Below are 25,735 nucleotides of genomic sequence, written 5' to 3' on the forward strand. Positions count from 1 at the left end.
TGGACCAAATCTCCGCGAGGATTCTCAGATGGTCCTAAGCTCTCAGAAGGGTAGAGCTTTTCAGTACTTGGAACATAGTGTACTTCTATGGCAAGATCACCACTGGCGTGATCGCCATTCCGAAGTTCCTAACGTTCTCTCCCATACTGGTAGTGTAGTCCTTCAGGTTGGTTCTTAGGAAGCTCAAGTTGTCCTTGGTTTCGCGTTTTCCTGTCAATTGGCTTTTAGAGGCTTTCTAGGTCATCGAATGGGTTGTGTGTCTACGGTTATCTGTCTGCTGTAGAGTGTCTATCTCAAGCTCGTGCAAAATGAACCTGCACAATGAATCTTGAGATATTCCCAATGGAAACCCTCAGGGTCAGGGAGATAGGGTTTCACTAGATGAGTGTTGGACTATCTCGGGAGGTGGTTCTACTATTTCTGTGTGAGATAGTATTTGTGGAACACCTAATAGTCCAATGAATCTCTAAGACTTTGGTTTATTCTAGTGCGGAAAGTGCATGCTCCTACATAACCCCTCGACTAACACCAAGGCTGGTGTCAAGTCTATAATCTCTTCAGGATCTGGGTCATGAGGCTTAACGCAACTACTTTCGCACTTTGATCGAGTATTCTTGGCTGTGGAGGTTATCCTGTGGTTCTTGGTATTCTAGTGTTTACTTCGGAGGATGCAGTCTATCGTCTACAGGGCGACGGCGATTTCCTCCATGCGAGGGGGGCGGAGGATCATAGGCACTACTCATCAGTAACGGGTGGACGAAGTGCCCGAATAGTGTGAACATCTTCTGCAACTACTTTTCCGAAGTTGCTGAGTGTTTCCCAGTCTAGGTCAAATCTAGTGAGTATAGGGTTCCATTACTTGGAACTTTAATCCCTTTACTAACTGAGGGTGTTAGCTACTATGTGGGCTTAACCGGTATGACAACAAATTTCGGATTTGTGGTCATTATAGTAGCTCAACCCGCAGTGGTTCTCTTGACTCCAGCTCCTATTTTATGGAATAGGATGAAGGGATTTACTATGAGGTTCGTGGTAGAGCTCATACTTGGCTTAACCACTAATACTTGGTGTATGCAAGCCGTATATAATTGAGGTCAGCAGGATGTTCAGTTGTCCGACTCCACCCCAGACCCACAACCCAACGAGGAACAGGGAGTAGGGAGGAAGCACACATCTTAAATCTTTTTGGTCTCAACTATATACCACCTTTATGCATATACCTGGTTATAGTGGTCAGTCCCATGAGTTCTATCCTCTTGGTTCACGAACCTGATGTGCGAGGTGCGAAGGGTCTTTCTGGGGAATCTACAAAATATGCTTCGGATGGTTATTGTCTTCTGGAGTATCCGCAGTGTCTTTCGCTTCGGTTTCCATCTGACTAAGAGGGGTTGGTCAACAGCGCATGGTACCATTCTCTCGGGTACTTCGGAAGGTTTGAGATAAGAGGGACGACTGACGGATTGTATTAGGTTTGATTATTTGTATTATGTTTAGGTTCGGAAGAACCTTTATTTGCCGACATGGCTACGGAGAAAGCTATTTTTACACAACACTAAGGATGTACACATGGTTGCACGAAGTCGAACCATGATTAATAGAGTTGTCGAAGTTGGCATACCTCGACATGATATAAAATGAGGATCGATAGAGTCATGCGCCGAACAGGCACACAAGTTCTAGGCGTCTCGGGTTTCGTCCTGTGTATCACTTCCGCAGATACTTGGACCGATAGAGTCGACGCGGAACTATAGAGAGTCCTAAGTGTTTCCGAGTAGAGTACCTTTTCATGAATGGATTCTCACGTGGCATTTCTATAATCGCCTAACATATACTAGTCATGTATAATTAAGGTGGGGAGGACTGTTGACTGAGCGACTCCGCCCCAAATCCACAACCAAACGAGGAACAGGAAATGAGGCGGCATTCACTCACTCTAGGTCTATCCATCTTAACTATACATGGCCGTAACATATATGTTTAGCCATTATAGGTTTTACCTGATGATTTTTTTTATAAATTTTATAACAGTGCTGCGACTTTCGCCTTAATGGGGAAGTATTTACATTTGAATTAGCCTTTTAATGTTTTCAGTTTAGTTATCTGAGATTGAGAGATGTACCAAAATCTTTCGGGTTCCTTGATGCTTCTCCTTAAGCAGTAGAGTTAGGTTCCTCCTGTGTCCTTGTTGTTTCCTTCAGTTGGGCAATCTCTTTTGAAGTGTCCAATCTCACCACATAGTCGGCAAACTGGATTGGCCGTCACATTGGTGATTGATGCAATACGCTCCACCGGAGTTCTGCATACGCGAGCAGTATGCCCCTTCATGTGGCACCTAGCACAATAGAGTTCCCGACAGGCACCATGATGATGGTAGCTGCACTTGCTGCAGTGGGGGAGGTTTCCTAGGTATGGTCTTTTTGAAGTCAGGAGGGAAGGATGGACAGGGGTATTGACTGCCTCAGTTCGTTGCCCTCCGGAAGGTCCTTGAGCCGAGGTACCTCCCTCCTCGATCTTGAGTTTTCTCTTTAGTGGAATCGGTTGAGGTTCTTGGGTGGCTGGGTATGTAGGGGTTGGTTGCTGCTGTCCATTGCTAGGATTGAAAATCCCGATAAGGCTCTTGCTAACATTAGCGTTGTTAGCATTTAGATGAGCCATGACAGCTGCTACGGCTGCCGAGACTGCAGCTTGGAACGTAGCTTCATCGAATAAGAGAGTAGGTTTCTTGCTTGTGGACTGGTTGTGTTTCTTTGGAGGCATGGTTTTTCCTACACTGAAAGGAATACAAGATAATGAGAGACGATGGCTAACCCTGGACATATCTGTCCTGACTGTATTAGGCATAAATTTTTCCCGTGCCTTGGGTACTGGTTGTCTGAGTGTCGACCTACATCCCTATGATGTAGTCCTGGTGTACAAGGTAGGAGTGTGAGTATCGGAAAAGCCATATGATGCGAGTCGTTCCTACTAAGTTACCTTTATACTGAGAAAGGTTTCACTCTCCGGCCTGGAAAGATTTGAGAACAGTTTGGAATGAAGACCGCAGGAAGAAAGGCTCATGAAGACTTATGGCTAAACAACCTGAATAAAGGTGTGGGGATCCGCTCTAATTGTGTAACTGGAAACGAGAAACGACGATTTACCTAACACATAGCGTGAGTAGTGTAACCACTAACTCACTAAATTTGTAATATTTTATGGGTGTATTAGCGTGACGAACACGAGGAAAAGTCACTTCTCGGGTTCCATGTACTGGCTCCCTCTATCTGCCTTGTATCTTCGACTGGAACCGGCGTTGGTTTCCTTCGAGTAGTTACCTAGGGTTCTTTTCTCATGAAGACACATTGAATTTCTACTCCACCTTACTTCCGAATCCATCTCCGGGTGTCATCACTTCATGATGGATGACTGGAAATTTCGGAAGTTTAGGCGAATTTCCCACCGATGTCCCTAAAAAGATATAGGCACTTGGTGAATTCAATAGTCTCAACCCAGTTCATTTATTTCCGAAAAGGAAATCTTCTCAATGAACATCTTCTGGGTTTGCATCAACTCTTCTGTCAAGCACTGAAGTGGATAGGGTTGTCTACAGGGCTCGTGCGAGAATGGAAATGTCTAAAGAATCCTAAGAGATTATTAACATTTCACTGGATGATCCATATCGAGTCCTGCTACGATTACACAGGGTATACAAATCATATATAGCTTAGATCCGATAGGCCTTCGAATATGTGATACTACTCTATATCCACATCCCAACGAGGAAAAGGAAGTAGAGTGAAACCACACATTCTTAGCCTATGGGATCCTTATTATATATAACCTTGGGAGTACACTCTCTGTAATTGTAGGTATATCAATAAGGATCTTTTTAGTTCTTCACACAAGGTTAGTTATGGATCCTAAAATACCCCTATGTTATTTTAATTTCTTGTTTGGTTCTTATCTTCTGAATATGGTTCTGGGATTAGTGTGAATCTTTTAATGTTCCAAAATACACCTATAGTATTTTAACTTTATGTTTGGCTCTAGCATTCCTAGTTGGTAAGTTTCAGACCTGTTGCACACCACTATCACTCCCAAGCACACGTTCATCGCATCTCGAATAAATGTAGTTGACCAGGTTACATTTATTCCAGCTTACGATTACATAACTACCCAGGTTTTACGGCAATGCTCAACATCCGAAGACTTTTATTATCGTTCTTCTTGTGATACTTGTGTTCGAGTGTTTAGATTCTGGATGTTCTTATACTTTGGTAAAATATGGTTATATTTTAAAGTATACTTCTTGGTCAGAGTGTTTTATCCCTTTGTATTTATAGGCTGTATATCTTTTATGAATTGATATACTTAGCTCACTATAAACAATGCTCTGATACCAATTTGTCACACCCCAAAACCAGAACGGCGGAAACGTTCTGGGGTGGATGAGGTCATGTCAAGTATCACAACACATGCATTATAGTAATCAAAGTACAACAAAACATTGCATTAATAGTAATAGTTTTACATGGTTTACATTAGCATACATCAAAGTAATACAAGTAAATATAATAAGTACAACATGGTACTAAGCTATCTTCATCAACAGCTCCGAGGATGTACCTGTCTAATGCTGACCTGAGAATACAAGTTATTTGAAAAGCGAGTATCAACATTTTTTACAAATGCTGGTGAGTTCATAAGTATTTAGTGGCATTTTATCCAAATAACTTAATAAAAGTGGTAGTTTCAGAGTATCCATTACATTATTGTCTTTTCCAGAAAATCCTATATTTTCTTTAATAAAAGTAGTCTTCTACCAAGACTGGACGGAGTTATGTGGTAAAAAGTAGTTTTCTCTTAATCACTATCATTATCAAAATACATAATTTGATTATTGAAGAAAGCAAGAGGAATCAGGGAAAATAACATATGCCTCAGCAGTGAGGACTGCTGGGACTGCTGACTAAGGAAAAAGGAATCATAGACTCCAGGAGAGTATCGAACAAACGACATGCCTGGCTCATTCTAACAAAGAGAGACACAGACCCCAGATGGTACCAAATGAAAGGTACGGCTAGCAAGGTGTAAAAACAGAGGATACAGACCCTAGACAGTGTCAAATGAAAGATACAACTAGTAAGGTCTAAAACAGAGAATACAGACCGCAAATAGTATCAAATGAAGGATACAGCAAGCAAGGTCTAAAAACAGTGTGACTCTGAGAGTGGGTTTCCAGCATACAGTGTAAATTGCTGGTGAAATACCGTTACCTTAAGGCCATGAATTATAAGGTAACCTGGGATACTCGTAACCATACTAACCGACACTAGAGTACCTGACGCCCTACAAGCGTCTATAAAATGTGACATTTGTCAACCCTTAGCTTGGTAGGCCGTGGACTGTAGCTAGCAGTTAGAGTGCAGGGGTGTCAATCCCGTATAGATCTATACACACAATGTCCGCTCTCCCTATAGGAGACTCTGGTTACCAACTAGATGACAGAGAAGGCCGTGTCCCGAAGATGCATCCCAAATAGTGGGTTTCCAATATAAGTGCTGAAATAGAGGTAGAGACTCATAACTGAACTGACTAGAGTAAACCTATATGGCTATGCTCATATACATAATATATAACTAATGAATCAAACTACCTTCGGATGGACATCCGATCCCACCAGACCACATCTCAATGAAGAAAAGGAAATAGGGCGGACAAGCCTTCCTAAGTCCTTCAATCATTATTTATATGCATCTATACAAGCACAAACATACATCTAACTACGTTTGAGTGTGTAACAAGTGGAAACATATCATGAAGTATAACCAAATCGTGTGGAATAACCGAATTGTGAAGTATAAGCGTACAGTGTGGAATAACCGAATATAAGTGTATCACGAAGTAGAAGCGACAACAAGTGAAGTAAGAGCGTCTAACAAGTATAAGCGAAATAGAGGCGGTAACAAGTATAAACGCATCACAAAGTGAAAGCGTTATCAAGTAGAAGTTTAAACTAAGTAAAAGTGAAGTAGCGGTATCTAACAAGTAAGAGTATACAACATGAAAGAGAACTTTGATGAAAACCTTGGAAAAAGCGTTATACTTAAGAAAATCACAACTTGGTATTCTTTGGTAAGATAAGTTTGAAAACCTTTAGAGATTCTTTGGAAACCTTTCATAAACCAGTTTAAAATGAACTTTGATAAAACAGTATAAGTAAGAGTTTTGAACAAGTGAAAACCTTTTGGAAAACCATTTATAGTATCCTACTTGGTAAAACAGTTTATAGTGTGGTAAATCCTTGTGCATGCGGGTTATCAATCACATGTGATTGATATGATAACTGGCATGTTTAACTTGTATTCCCCCCCTATAAAACATGTAAAAACATTTAAAAGGTTCATTCAGGGGTATGAACTCACCTGGTGTAAGTGGATCCGACGAAGGTGCCGGTTGGGTGCTCGGTGTCAAGTAAGGACTTGAACACACTTAGTGACCTATTTAACATATGATAACATATGTTCACATACAATTAGTACATTTAATACTAATTTAACAAGTATACGCACCCTAAAGAGCGGAAAACACTTTGGTTAAGTGTTTGGGGTGTCCCGGGTAACATTTAAGGGCTTGAATGACTTAGGAATGGAGTTTACTCTCCAAGAGTAAACTCTATACATAGTGTTTACGGCCCTGGGACAACTCCCCATGAGTTTACGGCCGTAAACTCATGGTGAGGGTGTTCTAGGATGCTTAAAGGCCTTATAGCAATTGTGGAATTTTGCTAGGTTCAAATCTAATGTGTTTGATTGGATTTAAGGCACTTATATGGACCAAATGGGAGTTTACGACCCTAAAATAGGGAGTTTATGGCCGTAAGCTCCTATGTACTTATCTTTCGGTGTTTTAAGGGCTTAAATGGTAGAGGATAAAATCCCATGCATTTTCCAAGTCAAATGAAGGAGTTTGGGCACCATTTGGGCACTAAATGGGAGTTTACGACCCATGAACCACCTCTATGGGAGTTCACGGCCGTGAAATCCTACTCCCTTAGTTTTATTTAAGTTTAAGGCCCTTACAACAATGGTATTGCATTCCAGGTATTTTTCCAAGGCCATAGGGGTGTTTGGGGCATTTCTAGCACATAATCTTGAGTTTACTCCCCATGAAGGGGAGTTTACGGACCAAGCACAATCTTGGGCAGTAAACTCATGTTTACTCCCCAAAATGCTAGTTCAAGGTGTTCTAAGTCCGATTCCATAAGCCTACAAGTCATATCTAAGCCTTAGGGACAATTTGGAGGGGTTTTGGGGCTTAAAAACCCCAATAAATGGTGTTTACGGTCCAAGAGTGTTCTTGGGCCGTAAACACATCATTTTGTCCCTATTTTATGATTTAAACACGAATTTTCATGCTAGATAGGCTATACAACAGGTTAGGATAGTTTACCTACTCGTTTGGGGCTCGAAATGGACGATTTTTGGCTTGGGGAAAAAAGTTGTAGAGAGAGAGTTTAGAGAGAGAGTAAAAAGATGGAAATGTAGTTTAATCTCCCTTATATAGAGGTTGGAGTTGAAGCTCAGTGGAAACCTACCCAATACTGCCGTTAAACGGGGCTTTTGGTCGCACCCGATTTAGTGGTCGCAATAAAATTTAAGTTTTTCCAAATTAATATGGAAATGTAATTTACATGCTTTTACTTTATTTTATTACGACGAATAACGACATAGAATATAAATAAATAAAACACTTATTTATTTTACGACCTCAAATTAACGGAACTTTTATAACATGGAATATTCCGTTAACGGAAATGGGGTAATGTAACGGAATAAACTTTGGGTTGTCACAAGTTGGTTGGTGAAAGTGGTTTAGTGATGACAGGAGGTTGAGTGTCAGTAGTTGCCCCCGTATAAGATATGTTGACGACCACTGTCTGTTCAGGAATGGTAGGGGTGGGGGTTTGGGTAATGATAGGAAGTAAAGGTATTATCGAAATAGGTGTACAAGAAACTGGTGTAGAAGACACAGGTGGTGCGTTTGATATTGTAGTGGTGAAAGTGGTTGTAGGAATGGAAACATAAGTAACTGGTGGTGTTGAAATAGAGGTTGATGTAAGAACAACCGAAACTGTAACTTTTGGTTTCGTTGAGGGAGGTGGGGTTGGTTGTTTATGAGAAGGAGATTCGGTTGGAGTAGGAGACCTAGGTGGAGTATTTCCTCTTGGAGATTCCTGACGAGAGTCCTCTGCTGTGTCATCGTCGTTACCTGAGTTTGGAGGAGTTGGACTCTGGGATTTTCTTGCCATTATTTTAACCTTCTTCAGCTTAGAAGAACCCTCTTTTTCCGACTTTCGCTTCTTTCATTTGGAAGGCTTAGTTTCATCCTTCTCAGTTGTTTCCTTCTTTACCCTTTTTCCTCGGTTGCTTGGCTTGTCAACTGCATCCAGGGCAGCTTGTTGTTTCAGAGTAAGGACTCGTTGTTCTTTTGGAGGAAGCTTTCTGTATTCCGCCATAACCTTACTTTCTGCTAAGACACATCGAAACATCGATTCAGGAATGCATCCCTTGTGGTGAAACTTCGTGGGATCAGATATGATGATCTTCTTGGTATGAAACGTAGCAATGGAAGCGATAAGGACATCCTTCATCACCGGAATTTCCAAAGTATCAATAGCCCTCCTTGTGATAATGGTTCAGAACCTTCCACATGAAATCTCGTAATGACGAGTGGAAGTATTAAGGCTCTGTACAACCTAAGACCAAATTATAGACCCATAATCAAGATTTAAACCGTTGTAAAGACCATAGAGGATTGTCATAATTCCTTTACTAGTGCTATCCGATCCATCACTACGTTCCGCGAAGCTTTTAATCAAAAGAGTAAGAAGCCCGTTCCATTGAGAAGACACGACTTCTTGATCTTGGTAATGGTGGTCAGTACGTCTGTATATCCCATTTCATATAGCATTGAGAATAGCTGTGCAGTTGTGATGAAATCAGGTGTGATAACAGAGGAATCCACCGCAAGATGTAGTAAAGAACAAAACCTTCCTTTGGAAATATTGGCCTTTTTAGAGTGTAATTGAAAGTAGATGCATTCTTTGTTCTTGTCGAAGGTTGCTATAGAGTAAACTTGGGACAAGAGAGACATGGGAACAACTTCAAATTGAGTTAGGGCCTGAACCAACGGAGAATACTTCAAATAATCCACAACTTGTAACATATAGGAATCATAGAGGAACATATTGAGTTCAATGATCATGTTTTGATTTGGCTTAATGGAAAGAAATGCCGAAGAAGCAGTCTGATCTTGAACTGAAGAAGAAGTTGGCATTGTTAATCAAAGAAGGAAGATGAACAGTTCAAATCACCGCTATAGTAGAGAAACTTTGTGACTGGTAAAAGACAAAGAATCGTCAAAACCCTTTATATACCGTTGCTAGGAGAGAGAAAAATCAAGAGAATAATGACGTGATCACTAAAACGTCTCCTAAAAAAGTGCTATGTGACAGGTTGGGTGTTCCAAGAAATACGTCAGCATGCATGCGGATAGGGACCTTTCAAATTCACGCGCCAAATACTTATCCTTAATCGTCTTTTGAACTTCAATATGACTTTAAGAGACATGAATTCCCCTGTGTAAACAAAACTTGAACCAACAGCAACTAGAGTTTTGGAAAATAAAATTTTCGTGCAATAGAGTGACAATCGATAAAGAAATAAATCAATTTTGTATGGAATATGCATGATGTCTTAAGAGAAGACAGAAAGCAGGTGATTCTGGGCAAGAATCGCTTCCTTCATGGTCAAAATAGACTTGAAGTGCTTGTGTGGAATCCCAAAAAATATGATCAAGTGTTTATAGAGAAACATTGAAAGGCTTCTTTTCAAGATATAGGCTTAAGGGTGACTTATCTTCAACCGAACATTAATACGTAACATAAGATCAATTGTTGGAAGAAGTACTTGTGAAACCAATGTGGTCTGTTGAACAAGTAGGTGAGATGTAAGTTGGAGGGTCAATGGATGTAATAGAAATCCAAAAAAAAAAAAATAAACTGGATCTTGTTGGAAAGAAATGCCTTGGTTTTAGACAATTTCATAAAGACCACACAAAAATAAAAAAAGGATTTCATTGGGTAAACAGTAAGTTCTTGAATTTAATAATTCACCATCAATTCATTATTGGAGTTGGATTATGGGCTTCACTCAGCATGTGACATACATATCCAAGATAAAAAACACAGACGTTGTGCAACCATAAACCTTAGTGGTAAGAACCGAGAGTCTCAAGGGTTACATTGGTGAAATGAAAGTCGATGGAGAATATAAGAAGGTGGTTTGAGAACCGAAAGTACCTTCTGCTGTAAAAATATGACCAAGCAGAGAAACTCTTGACTCAAATGAGAAGAGTAAGGTAGCTTTAGACGGCGTTGATTTAGACAACCTTATTGGGAAGAAACGATAGGTATAGATCAAATCATTAAGGCCTACTCAACGTCATAGAGGCTTTGGTCAACATGCAGCAACATGGTTCTAGGGACCCTTAACTAGTTCGTATGGAAATAATTGTACTTGTCGAAACTCCAAATTCTTTGGTTCTGAAACCTTTGGGACCTAATTAAAGTAAGAACAAACACACCACACAAAACAAACAAATTGAAAAATATCTTGAAATATTGAGTTTTCTGAACAAAAGTAAAAATGAAATAATAAAAAAAATATTTTTGGATTTTTGAAGTTTTCTGAAAAAAAATATAACAGCCCGGATTCCCAGGTATTATTTATTCTTATAAATTTGGTGATTTGTGAGGAGACTCGGTGAGTTGGAGCTCAAAATCGCCGAGTATGATCGCGGTTTGGGCACGGGTTCGCGTCTGGACTCGGCAAGTCCAAAAGGTGGACTCAGCGAGTCCACGCTGTTTAATGAAACCCTAATTTCCAGGGTATGAGACCTATTTAAAGGGGCTTATGGCCGTCATTTGCGGCCACCAACCCCAGAGAGAACCCTAAAGAGTCTTTGAGCGTTTTGTGAGAGAGAAGAAGGAGATCCTTGGCTATTTGTGGGTGTTTTTGCATATAGAAGAGGATCAAGGAAAGAGGAGACCAAAGAGGGTCCTAATCCAGTGATTCCTGAGCTTAGAGACTTCATTTGAGGTAACCATTCGTTCCTTTCTCAGTCCTTGGTGTAAATCTTAGAGTTAGGATTTCTTTGTGGAATGATCCATGGAGTAATTGGCCTCTTCTCGTGTTGGTGCTTTAGATCTGGACCCAAAGAGGTCCAGAGACTCTTTTCCCTCAAGCTTTATGAGTATTAATGGAGGCCATGAGCTTAGAATAGCATTCTAGAGACCATATCATCAATTAAGGCCTTTAAACCTTTGCATGAGCACCAAGATAGTAACTTTACATGATGTATGAGCTTGGAAGGACTGGATATATGAGTTATTGGAACGGATCTGACCTCAGGAGTGAGTTTAAGTTTATGCATGACATAGACTCGCCGAGTCCGAAGAACAGACTCGGCGAGTAGCATGAAGATTGTCCATAACCACTTAGCGAGTGGTCTTGCTGAGTTAAGGGGTTGACTCAGTGAGTCAGGGAGAGTCAGAGAGAGTTGACAGGTGGACTGAGTCAAGCTGGAACTCGCCAAGTTGTTCTTGAGACTCGGCGAGTTGAGTCGTGGTGGCCCCGTGATTCATGCCAGGTGGAACTCGTCGAGTTAGGGAAGTACTCGACGTGTCAAGAGAGGATCCTAGGGAGTCAGTGAACACGTATAGACTCGCCGAGTCGCTCTAGTGCACTCGCTGAGTCCGGTCAAGTTCACCGTTGACCATAGTTGACTAGTGTTGACTTGATAGGGGTAGTCAATCTTAGTTGTGAAAGTGTTAATTAGAGATATATTGTGTTATAGGAGGATTATAGCTCGGGGGATCGAGCGCGAGTGATTTCCGGGATTTGCGAGTCATCGAGATACGCGAGGTGAGTAATCTCACTATACGTTGCCTTGAGTAGGTAACCAGAGTTATGTGACAGAGTATTTGTATGCTATGTGTTGTACTGCATTATTTCTATGTGATTTATGCTGTGCATGTTTACAGAGTTAGAACCGGAATGTTCCCAGAGTTAGAACCGGAAGGTTCACAGAGTTAGAACCAGAGGGTTCATAGAGTAGGGTCCACAGACCCATGGAGTTATAGCCTCAAGTGGCTAATATGTGTTATGTGTGGTATTTTGGGGAACTCACTAAGCTTCGTGCTTACAGTGTTTTGTGTTATGTGTTTCAGGTTTCTCTCAGGATCACGGGACGGCACCGGCTCGATTGTACACACCAGAAAAAGAGTCAGGTGTTGAGGATCCTGGTTTATTATGCAAGTGAAAATGGAGTTAGGTTTTGTAATTCGATTATGAATGAGATTTTAAGCAAAGTCTTTTTAAGAATTAAACGATTATTTTTAAATGAAAAATTGTTTTGAAATTTTCGGTGTTACAAGTTGGTATCAGAGCCTTGGTTTGAGGGATTCGGATGCGCCTTCGGGTAAATCTGGACTCAAACTGAGGAAGTAAGAAAAGTTTTCAAAGAAATAATTTTCTAAAGCGAATAAGAGTTCAAAGAGAAGGCGAGAAAGAGTAGTGTGTACAATCAGTCAGAACCCGAACGGTGATTTCCCAAAATACCCTTACTTTTGTGTTATGAGATATTTATGATGCACTTTATGAGATATTATTGCATGCTAGAGACAGGCTAGGTATTCCATATCTTAGGACTAGAGTGGCCTGATTTGTGATGCCTTAACCTAGGAATTGCTGTTATATGCGATGTGCTTTTAAGTATGTGATGAGTGAGAATATTTAGTTGGAATCCTTTAGGGGATTTGAGTAGAGGAGTAATCCAGGGGAGATACCTAGATAAGTACCGTGGTACTTAGAGAAAGAATAGTTAGAACCCGTGAGGGGAAGAGTTGCGAAGTTCGGTGGTACTTTCGAGGATGAGCAGAGCAAGCGGAGTTATCACCCAGAGTGAGTCATATATATTCTTCGATGCTCGAATGCTGCTTGCTTCGTGCTTTGTGGCACTCTCGATGATGGGAGTCAGCTACCAAGCGAATATGACGATATTTAGGAGGTAGATGGCTGACATCATTAGGAGCTCTTCAGCAGCTGATGGCAGAGAAGTGTGGGAATCTAGGAAGAGCCTAGGGAGTAACCTTAGCCAGATGAGTGTGCTGGCAGAGTAGAGAATTTCGTTAGGGAGCGAGCGCGCGACGGAATAGGTGAACGAGAAGGTCAAGCAGCTACTTAGGAGCTCCAGGATAGTCCGTGTGGAAAGTATGGGTAGATGTGGCAGGTAGTATGGGCCCGTACTACTAAAAGCAGAGGACCCATACTTGATACAGGGAGTATTTTGAAGGTTCTAATGAGCGGATGGAGGAGTGATGTTATGGTTCGAGTACCATACATCGAAGCGTATTGAGGAGTGATGTTATGGTTCGAGTACCATACATCGGAGCAGATTGAGGATTGATGTTATGGTTCGAGTACCATACATCGGAGCAAATTGAGGAGTGATGTTATGGCTCGAGTACCATACATCGAAGCGTATTGAGGAGTGATGTTATGGTTCGAGTACCATACATCGGAGCAGATTGAGGATTGATGTTATGGTTCGAGTACCATACATCAGAGCAGATTGAGGAGTGATGTTATGGTTCGAGTACCATACATCGGAGCAGATTGAGGAGTGATGTTATGGTTCGAGTACCATACATCGGAGCAGATTGAGGAGTGATGTTATGGTTCGAGTACCATACATCGGAGCAGATTGAAGAGTGATGTTATGGTTCGAGTACCATACATCAGAGCGGATTGAGGAGTGATGTTATGGTTCGAGTACCATACATCGGAGCGGATTGAGAAGTGATGTTATGGTTCGAGTACCATACATCGGAGCGGATTGAGAAGTGATGTTATGGTTCGAGTACCATACATCGGAGCGGATCGAGGAGTGAAGTTATGGTTCAAGTACCATAAATCGGAGTGGATGAAGGAATGATGTTATGGTTCGAGTACCATACATCAGAGCAGATGGAGGAGTGATGCTATGGTTCGGGTACCATACACCGGAGCATATTGAGAAGAGATGTCATGGGATGAGCACCATGGTTTGTAGTGAATGATGCTTGTGGTTCTTCGGTTATTCGGTCACGATTGATGAGGTAGAGGTTGGACGTTATGGGTTTTAGGCCTGTGGGCCATGATTGAGTTCGAAGAGGCGTCCCTTGAGAGGGAGGTCGAGAGCCTTTCAGAGTATTTTGGTAAGGAGTCAGAGGGAGGGGAGAAATTTCCGTCTGAGTTGAGCAATCAGTCGATAGAGGAGATGTCACCTTCTATGACCTGGGTGGTGCTATTTATGTCCGTGTGCAAAACATGAGAGGCATGATGTTTAAGTTTTGGGTTTGGGGGTAAACCCTGCAGGTTCTCATTGATGATGATTTTCCATCAGAGTATCAGGTAGCATGTGTGCTGCGAGACAGTGATTTACGATGAGCAGATAGCCAGTTGGGACTGAGATAGTCAAGGACCACGTTACACCTATTTGAGTATAGTAGGGCGTATTGCAGAGGTATCAGTGGGGAGTCCAGTCGATTTAATCAGTGCAGTGGTTTTTCTATCTATGTTGGGTATTGAATATGGGAGTGGGTCCCTGTTCTTGGGATGATCCATGTGTTGGAACGTCGGTTGATGAGTCGAGGTAGGGGAGTATGATGATTTCGTGGTCCAGTCTATGAGTCAGTGATGTTATGGGACAGTTGAGTTGTTTGGTATTGGATTGGTACGAGATTTGGAACGACTAGAGGCGGTCGTGACGAGAAGTTCTTGAGGATTTCATCTGAGGTTCAGAGTTATGAGATCGATTTATTTCCTTAAAGGGGATTATCGGGCGTTGCGTAGCACTTTCCAGGGGCAGGTGCATTATTGCTGATGAAAATAGTTCGTGAGGTTGTTGATGTGTCAGATAGCGATGGTTCGAACCCTAAGTGGGGGAGAACCGGGTGGTTTATTGAGAGAACCAAAGATTTGTGCAAGAGCGGTTAGGGGTTGGACGCAGAAACCTGCGGCTTGAATTCATGAGATCAGGGTCATTGGTGATCAAGGAAAGGTGCAGGACGAGATAATGCATGTGGTATATGTCTGAGAGAAGGATGGGTGTCTCCATGGCGGGTGGTCAATGGTCAGGAATCTGGTGGTGGTTAGAGTCATTTCAAGTGGAAGACTCGTAATGATGGTATGGGCAGTTGAAAACTTCTAGGTTGAAATATGGGTAGAAGATTTTCGAGTAGCCAACTCCCGGGCTGGGATGTGTATTCTTGCTTGGATTTTGAGTAGTAGTGGAAAGGGTTTCGGAGGATCATTAGTGTGTTCTGAAGGGTTAGCGCCTTCCTTGTATTCCAATTGAGTGTTTGGATGCACTGAAGTTGTGCATTGAGTGAAATAGGAAATTATTATGGGATTCAGAGGAAATGTATTGTTGTATGTGTACGGTGCTGGGAGTAAAGGAATCAGTGGTAGAGGCAGGACATTGTGATGCTCTGTTAGGGTGTTCCGTGGTTTCCGCGTATAGCGTCCCGATTTCAGAGTTATTTAGAGTCTTGGGTTTAAGATGACTAGTGATGTATCATGTATCCACGGTTCCAGTGGGAGCCCTTCGTGTATTGTCATCAAGAGGGATTATTTAAGGAAGTGGATCTCCGCAGAGGTAGGTTCTGTGTTATGGCGGTTGCCGCCAGAGTCTGTAATGCATATCGGGGCAAGTGTGTGTGTAACTATCTATGATAGTCTTCGGTGCATGAGTTAGTGAAAATAGTGTGGCGTTGTAATGAGAATGAGAGTATAGGGTGAAGCTACGGGGAACCGTAGTATTCACCAGTAAGAGGGTGTTGTGATGCTACGGGGAGCCGTAGTACTCACAAGTTAGAGAGAGAGAGAGAGAGATAGTCGTGATGCTACAGGGAGCCATAGTATTCGCCAGTCAGAGGGTGTTGTGATGCTACGGGGAGCCATAGTACTCACAAGTCAGAGAGAGAGAGAGAGAGTCGTGATGCTACGGGGAGCCGTAGTATTTGCCAGTCAGAGGGTGTTGTGATGCTACGGGGAGCCGTAGTACTCACAAGTCAGAGGGAAGGAGTCGTGGTACTACGGGGAGCTGTAGTACTCACTAGTTAGTTGGCATTGTGATACTACGGGGAGCCGTAGTACTCACTAGTCAGAGGCTGTCGTAATGTTGTGGGAAGCCATAGTACCCACTAGATGGCAAGAGAGTGTGATGATGGAGTGTTCTCCGATAAGTGCATGATGTGGAAGAGTTTTAGGCTTGAGTAGCCCTAGTGTTGAGTTTTTGGAGCCTAGTGGTTAAAGCGGGGCGAGACTGGGGTCTCCGTCTCTGTCGGGAGGGTTAGTGAGGCGCGCGGGTGAATATGCACAGCAGACGCCAGAGGTTAGAGCTGAGTCGATCTTCGATTGGATTGTATTTTTTTATGAGGAAAAAGGGAATTTCGTGACTTGCGTGTCACTGGGCCGTGATAGTGGTCACGGGGAGGAAGTTAGTGAGATGTTTTGGATCATGTTATGTGTGACCTTTGGGGGTTCAGCTATGGGACCAAAAGCTAACCTGGTGCTCGGTATCGAAGATGAATATGAGAAATGAGCTAGAGTTTACCTTGGTGATGTCTGCGGACACTTTAGAGAGAGAGAGCGACTCAGACGCTCGATGATATGTTTTGGGCATGTGTATTAGATTTCGGGGGAAAATTGTGGCGCGTATTTTCCCTTGGCAGAGTTTTCCTACAACAACAGCCATCATTAGTGCATCAGTATGCCGCCCTTTGAGCTGTTGTAGGGAAGGGGGTATTGGACCCCATTTGCTGGGGAGAGGTAGAGCAACGTGTGATGGGAAGTACAGAGATTGTGCTTCAGATGTCAGAGCAGATACAACAGGTCAGGCAGAGGTTGTTGACCGCTCAGAGTCGCCAGAAGAGTTATGCGGACAGGTGCCGGTCCGAGCTCGAATTTTTGGTCGGTGACTTTGTACTCCTGAAAGTCTCTCCTTGGAAAGGAGTGATACGATTCAGGTAGAGGGGCAAGTTAGGGCCTCGATATATCGGTCCTTTTCGGGTGATCGCGAGGGTAGGCAGGGTAGTCTACCATTTGGATTTGCCAGCAGAGTTGGGGCAGATTCACGACACTTTTCAGGTGTCGCAACTGCGAAAGTGTATAGCCGATGAGTCGGCAGTGCCTCCATTAGAGGATATTCAGGTGGATGCGAGCCTGAATTATGCTGAGAGACCAGTGGCAATCAGAGATCGGAAAATCAAGGCTCTGAGGAACAAGAAGGTACCCTTGGTTTTGGTTCAGTGACAGCATCGGAAGGGGTCCGAGATAACTTGGGAGCCGGAGCGTGAGATGCGTGAGCAGCATCCGGAGTTATTTGCAGAGCGAGACTTCGAGGGCGAAGTCTAGTTCAAGTGGGGGAGAATTGTAACAGCCCAGATTCCCAAGTATTATTTATTCTTATAAATTTGGTGATTTGTGAGGAGACTCGGCGAGTCCAAAAGGTGGACTCGACGAGTCCACGCTGTTTAATGAAACCCTAATTTCCAGGGTATGATACCTATTTAAAGGGGCTTATGGCCGTCATTTGCGGCCACCAACCCCAGAGAGAACCCTAAAGAGTCTTTGAGCGTTTTGTGAGAGAGAAGAAGAAGATCCTTGGCTATTTGTGGGTGTTTTTGCATATAGAAGAGGATCAAGGCAAGAGGAGACCAAAGAGGGTGCTAATCCAGTGATTCCTGAGCTCAGAGACTTCATTTGAGGTAACCATTCGTTCCTTTCTCAGTCCTTGGTGTAAATCTTAGAGTTAGGGTTTCTTTGTGGAATGATCCATGGAGTAATTGGCCTCTTCTCGTGTTGGTGCTTTAGATCTGGACCCAAAGAGGTCCAGAGACTCTTTTCCCTCAAGCTTTATGAGTATTAATGGAGGCCATGAGCTTAGAATAGCATTCTAGAGACCATATCATCAATTAAGGCCTTTAAACCTTTGCATGAGCACCAAGATAGTAACTTTACATGATGTATGAGCTTGGAAGGACTGGATCTATGAGTTATTGGAACAGATCTGACCTCAGGAGTGAGTTTGAGTTTATGCATGGCATAGACTCACCGAGTCCGAAGAACAGACTCGGCGAGTAGCATGAAGATTGTCCATAACCACTTAGCGAGTGGTCTTGCCGAGTTAAGGGGTTGACTCAGTGAGTCAGGGAGAGTCGGAGAGAGTTGACGAGTGGATCGAGTCAAGCTGGAACTCGCCGAGTTGTTCTTGAGACTCGACGAGTTGAGTCGTGGTGGCCCTGCGATTCATGCCAGGTGGAACTCGTCGAGTTAGGGAAGTACTCGACGTGTCAAGAGAGGATCCTAGGGAGTCAGTGAACACGTATAGACTCGCCGAGTCGCTCTAGTGCACTCGCCGAGTCCGGTCAAGTTCACCGTTGACCATAGTTGACCAGTGTTGACTTGATAGGGGTAGTCAACCTTAGTTGTGAAAGTGTTAATTAGAGATATATTGTGTTATAGGAGGATTATAGCTCGGGGGATCGAGCGCGAGTGATTTCCAGGATTTGCGAGTCATCGAGATACGCGAGGTGAGTCTTCTCACTATACGTTGCCTTGAGTAAGTAACCAGAGTTATGTGACAGAGTATTTGTATGCTATGTGTTGTACTGCATTATTTCTATGTGATTTATGCTGTGCATGTTTACAGAGTTAGAACCGGAAGGTTCCCAGAGTTAGAACTGGAAGGTTCATAGAGTTAGAACCAGAGGGTTCATAGAGTAGGGTCCACGGACCCACAGAGTTATAGCCTCGAGTGGCTAATATGTGTTATGTGTGGTATTTTGGGGAACTCACTAAGCTTCGTGCTTACAGTGTTTTGTGTTATGTGTTTCAGGTTTCTCTCAGGATCACAGGACGACACCGGCTCGATTGTACACACCAGAGAAAGAGTCATGTTTTGAGGATCCTGGTTTATTATGCAAGTGAAAATGGACTTATGTTTTGTAATTCGATTATGAATGAGATTTTAAGCAAAGTGTTTTTAAGAATTAAACGATTATTTTTAAATGAACAATTGTTTTGAAATTTTCGGTGTTACAAAAAAATAAAGTAAAAAAAACAGAAAGCAGAGAAAATAAATAAGCATAGACCAAATGAAGAGAAGAGAAGTAATTTACACAGTATACAACTGAAACCTTATCTCAATTGAGTGAAGCGAAATAGACCGAGCGTTCGGTTCATTTCGGTTCTTAAAAATGTCAGAGCCGAAATAGACCGACCGTTCGGTTCATATCGGTTCTTAAAAATTTCAGAGCCAAAATAGACTGAGCGTTTGGTTCATTTCGGTTCCTAAAAATTAAGGAGCCGAAATAGACCGAGCGTTCGCTCCATTTCGCTTGTGTAATTTTAATGAGAGATTTGAGTGTTTGGTACCGACTCTGCTTCCATCATACCCAAGCCTTGTTAGATTTTGTTAAAGTGTGCTTTAGGTAATCCCTTAGTGAATATGTCGTCCAGTTGATCAGTAGATCGAACAAAATGTACTTCTACGTTCCCTTCTTCGACATGATCCTTGATAAAATGATATCTAAGTGCAATATGCTTAGTTTTGGAATGTTGCACTGGATTATGACAAATCCTTATTGCACTTTTTGAATCACAATAGAGAGGAATCTTCTTCATGTTTAGTCCGTAATCTCTTAGTTGACTTTGAATGCATATAACTTGAGAAGTACAAGAAGCTGTAGCTATGTATTCGGCTTCTGCTGTAGAGAGTGACACACAAGTTTGCTTTCTGGACTGCCAGCTAACAAGTTTTCCGTCAAGAAATTGGCATCCACCTGTAGTGCTCTTTCGGTCTAGTCCACACCCTCCAAGATCAGCATCAGAAAAAGCTTGAATAAAGAATCCTGATTTGGCAGGATACTAGAGACTGAGAGATGAAGTTCTCTTTAGATAACGAAAGATGTTCTTTACAGCCGACATGTGAGGTTCTCTTGGATTAGCTTGAAATCTAGCACAATAGCAAACAGAAAACATAATGTCCGGTCTACTAGCTGTTAGATACATAAGGGACCCTATCATTTGTCGATAAAGCGTAATGTCAACAGCAGGTTTCTTCAGAGACGGTGTTAGCTTAGTACCAAATGCCATAGGAACCTTTACTTTAGAGTCACCTGTCATGCCGAATTTAGTTAACAGACTTTTCATGTATGCCTCCTGGTTGATAAAGATGCCTTCTGGACCCTGTCTAATATTTAAACCAAGGAAAAAATTAATTGGACCCATTGCGCTCATTTCAAATTTAGTCTCCATCAACTTTCTGAATTCAGCTGTTAAGCTAGGATTTGTAGAGCTGAAGATGATATCATCAACATAAATTTGAACTATCATTAGATGTTCGCCTTCTTTCTTTCGAAATAAGGTAGGGTCAACCGAACCTTGCTTAAAATTTGACATTTTAAGAAAACGAGTTAGGGTTTCATACCAGGCTCTCGGTGCTTGCTTTAAACCATAAACTGCTTTATCCAGCACATAGCAATGATCAGGATATTTCTCGTTCACGAATCCGGAAGGTTGTTCAACATACACTGTTTCTTCTAGTTATCCATTTAAGAAAGCACATTTGACATCCATTTGGAAGACTTCAAAGTTTTTATGGGCAGCGTATGCTAGGTAGATTCTAACCGATTCCAACCTTGCCACAGGAGCGAAAGTTTCCTCATAATCTATCCCTTCATCTTGGCAATATCCTTTTACCACCAATCGAGCCTTGTTTTGAATAACATTCCCTTCTTTATCCAATTTGTTTCTAAACATCCATTTCAAGCCAACTACAGAAGCATCCTTTGGTGTGGGAATCAATCTCTAAACTCGGTTACATTCAAACTCATGGAGCTCATATTGCATTGCTTGAACCCAATCAGAATGATCAAGTGCAACATGTATTGTTTTCGGTTCGATTTTGGAGATGAACGAGTTAAACATACATAACTCAACTTTAGATAGTAATGCAATTTGTTTCGCTTTTACTTGAGAACGAGTAAGAACTTTCTCAGATGATTCACCAATAATTTTCTCTTTAGGATGATCCTTGGTCCATTTCACTAACGGAGGATAATTTGGATCATAGGCCGGATCCAATTCAGCATTCACTCCTTCTTCAAATTCTGAGTGATCACACTCGCCTTCATCAGTTGCCTGGTCTTTCTCCCCCTCGACTGGCAAAGCGAAACCAGAGGTAGCATCAAAGTTTGCTTCCTCTGAGAGAGTTGGATTCTCCCCCTAAAATGTACCTTTATTAGATGGGGATGTTGTAGAATTCTCCCCCTTGAAAGATACCTTGGTTGCACTTGGTGCATTTGAACTCTCCCCCTTTAACGTTGAGTCGTAGTCTTGAGAGTCAGCAGAGGATTGATTACCTGTAGATTTGGGAATGTCACTTGTCATTTCTTTTTCCGCATCATCAATAATCTGTTGGATATTATCAATTTTGTTATCGGCTGCTTTTGCCTCTGAGTGTGCCGCTTTCTCCGGTTCATCGAATAACCGAATGTATTCCTCGAACAGGTTGGATATAGGAACCGAGACTTGTCCTGATGTAGGAAAGATTTCCCCTAAGTGACTTTCGTTTCTTTGAACTTTCTTTCTGTAATTGTCATCAAAGGTGACGTAATATGTTTCTTCAATACTTTTGGATCGTTTGTTTAAAACTCTATAAGCTTTCGAGGAGAGTGTATAACTGAGAAATAAACCCTCATCAGCTTTAACATCGAACTTGTTTCGGTTCGCCTTTGATTTCAGGATGAAACACATTGAACCGAACACATGGAAGAATTTGACATTGGGCTTTCTATTATTAAAAATCTCATTAGGAGTAAGTGAGAATCGTTTATTAAGAAAGGATCGGTTTTGAGTGTAACATGCAGTTGCCACAACATCAGCCCAGAAGTAGAATGGAAGTGAAGCAAAAGAAAGCATGGTTCTAGCGGCCTCACATAAGGAACAATTTCGCCTTTCAACGATGCCATTCTGTTGTGGTGTATATGGGGCTGAAAAGTTGTGAGTGATCCCCTTATCAGCTAGAAATTCCTCAAAGTCGTTATTCTTGAACTCCAACCCATTGTCGCTCCTGACATTTCTCACAGTCTTTTTCAGTTGCACTTCCACCTGCTTAATAAATGTCTTCAACTTGGGAGTTGCTTCAGATTTTTGTTTAAGAAAGAAAACCCAGGTGAGACGTGAAAAATCATCTACGATAACAAGTATGTACTTACTACCACCGATGCTTTCGATAGACGAAGGTCCATACAAGTTAATGTGTAATAGTTCAAGAGCCTAAACAATCTTTGTATTGATCCTTGTAGGATGGCTCTTTCTTTTTTGTTTACCTATCTCACAGGCTGCACACAGATGTTCCTTGTCGAACTTGAGAAGAGGGAGTCCTCGAACATGATCACCGAGCACCAATTTATTCATGTCTTTGAAATTAAGGTGTGACAATCTTCGATGCCATAACCAGCTTTCATCTGTATTTGCCTTTGATAGCAAACATATTGCTGGTTTGCCACGTATCGGTTTGAGATTTAATGGATACATCTCTCCCGTTTCGCTCTGATTTCAAGAGTACCTTCTTGGATTGTTTTTCAATTATTTCAGATCCTTCATCATCAAAGGACACTTTCAGACCTGTTCCTACGACTAGTTGAGACACACTTATGAGGTTATGTTGTAGTCCTTCTACATAATCCACTTTTCGAATCAAGAATTCTCCATTTGTTATCATGCCATATCCCTTGATTGTTCCATAGGAATTATTTCCATACTGGACAGACCCACCATCTTTCAGGGAACGAAACTCCCTTAGCTCTTCCTTCCTCCCTGTCATGTAATGTGAGCAGCCACTGTCGATATACCATTCATCATCGAACTGCTCGTCACCGATTACCTGCAAATTTAAGCAGATTTAGGAACCCAAAGTCTCTTGGGTCCTGGTGAGTTTTTCAGAGAATAAGGAATTGCAGTAGAAATATCAACCAAATAAGTTCTTTTTATTAAAGTGGTTTGATCTTTTCTTTTAATTGTATACACTTTGATTTTGGTTTTATCTTGTTTAAACTTAAGTGCATTAGTTGGTTTGTTAGATGGAATTGACATTTGATTTTTGTTTTGAGATCTTGGGTTAGCAGATGGTTTCTTAGTGTGGAACTTAGAATCTGAAGTTAGTTTTCCCTTTCCTTTGATGTCCTTAAAAGAATTTGCCTTGCACTGGGACTTGGATGTATCGAAACTCGCTTTAGGACCAAAACTGGATTTGGGACCGAAACTGGGTTTAAGACCGAATGTTGACTTTCGGTTTTGAGACTTGGAGTAGTAGAAACTTGGGCTGAAATTTTCCTTAACTTTTTCCTTTCCTTTGTCCGTTGAGACCTCCTTAGGAGGCACATAGTTGGGATTTTGGGAATGCTAGTAACTCTTTCGCTCATTTAGATTATTTGCATATCTTTGATTTCTTAAGCATTTTTGTTCAGCTAGTTCCTTCTGTGATTTATGTATATTGAACCTGGCCTTTGGTTTTTCTCTTTGAGTTTCGGTCGTTTTGTTTATAACTTTGGTTCTTTCTTTGGTTCTTCAAGAATTTCTTTAGTTCCACTTGTGCTTGGTTTGTCGAAGATTGAGGGTTTGTTGATGGGTTCAGCAACGTATCTTCCTTTAACCCTCCATGAAGTTTTCTCAGACAAGCCTTCGGTTTCATCTGCATTGTCAATAGGGGCAGTGCAGAAGAAATATTCCTTTAACCCTCCATGAAGTTTGCTCAGACAAGCCTTCGGTTCCACCAAGACTCTTAGTTCTACTATTTGTCTAGAAGTGACTCCTTTTGCTGCATACACCTGATTTGGCACAATTTGAACTTTTTGATAAACGACAGCCTTTTCCTTGAATTTTTGTGGCTTGTCTTTTGTCATGTGAACAAATTCAACCGAATTTTCTGAAATGAGGGGTTTCTCATTCTCAGTATCGCGTTTTACAAACTCGGAGCAATCAATGACATCTTCTACTGAGATTTCACTCATCTCGCTTTCTTCATCAAATTCGGATGTAGTATCAAGGTTCATTCTATTTTCGGAGATCAATTTGGCATTGGACATGTCAAATGATTTTAAAGTATCTGACTTTATTCTTAATTTATCATTTTCATCTAAATTATCTTTTATCATACACTTATGTTCCTTAGAATCAATGAAGGTTTCTATTTTGTCCAGACCCATTTTGTAAGACACGAATGTTTCATCTGATGACACTTCTGATTCACATTCTGCTATGATCTCGTCTTCCTTAAATTCAATAAAGGGCAAAATCATTTTGTGAATATTCTTTCCTATCTCACAACTTAAATGTAACTGAGCAATATTCGTATACAAACGCTTAGCAATTAAACAAAAAAACATTTCTTTGTTTTAAAAACTTCAAATTGCGTTTTTGCAAATAAAAACTTTCATCCCTAGCTCTAATTAACTCTGCCTCCTTCAGCTCAATCCACATCCTTCTCTCCTCATTCTTCGAAGACACCCTGATGAGTTGGTCGGTTAGGTTAGAATTCGCTAAGCGAGTTTGCATGAGACTACCACTTAAGTTAGAAAATTTAGATTTTAATTCATTTAATTCTTCTTCATATTTTGTTAATGGAACTTGAAGTGATTCAAGGATGGATTGTACCTTTTTGATCAACCTATCACAGTCGTTGATCTACTCACTTACTGGCTTGTTGCAAAACATTTGTTTCCTGTCATATTTGGTTCCTCACTTGCACTTTCGGTTGATGGAATGGCCGAGACGATCAAGCATTTGCCAGCTGAACCTTCTTCCTTTGCAACATAAGCCATTCCATGAGTGGGCTTTCTTACCTCTTCATATTCAATTCGGTTGACCAAACTTCTACGCCACCGAACTCGTCATCCTCTGCATTCTCCTGCACAATCAAAGCATTCATAGTACCTTTTGTACTATTAGTTGTCTTCTTTTTCTTTATTTCTTCCAGTTTGCGCATGTAGTACGCCTCATCATCTTCACCATCTCTTTTCTCAGCCATTTTTCTCAGAATGCAATCCTTGGCAAAGTGATTCTTGACATGACAGTAATTGCAGTCGTATCCAGAGTCTCCTACAAGTTTGCTCTCCTTCTTGTCTTCATCCTTTTGAGAAGAGATCTTCGCTTCATCCTTCACATTTTCAAAGCTGTAACTTCCCTGCCAGTTTTAGTTCTTGCTGACTGGGAATATTCTTCTTGCAAACTTCTTTGGATTGGTGACCATCATAGCATACTCCTCACTTGTAAGGTCACATTCAGACAAATCGGACTCTTCTTCTTCTTCTTCTTCTGCAATGCCTTTTGCTTTTGAGACAAGGGCCAATGATCCTACACCAGAAACCACTTTTGCTTCTTTGGTTACGACACTTTCATGGGAATTAAGTATTCCCACAAGTTTTGCTAGCGAATAAGACTTGAACTGTTCATGCGCTTTTACAGTAGAAACCACAACCATCCATTCTGGTCTGAGTCCGTTCATGAAAGTTACTTTCTGCTCAATCAACTTCCTCTCTATTTCATGTTTTATCATCTTACTTAAGAGATGATTGAAGTGATCA

Source organism: Lactuca serriola, chromosome 6 (assembly GCF_051521515.1).
Source record: "Lactuca serriola cultivar US96UC23 chromosome 6, Lser_US96UC23_V15, whole genome shotgun sequence".
In the NCBI taxonomy this organism is placed as follows: Eukaryota; Viridiplantae; Streptophyta; class Magnoliopsida; order Asterales; family Asteraceae; genus Lactuca; species Lactuca serriola.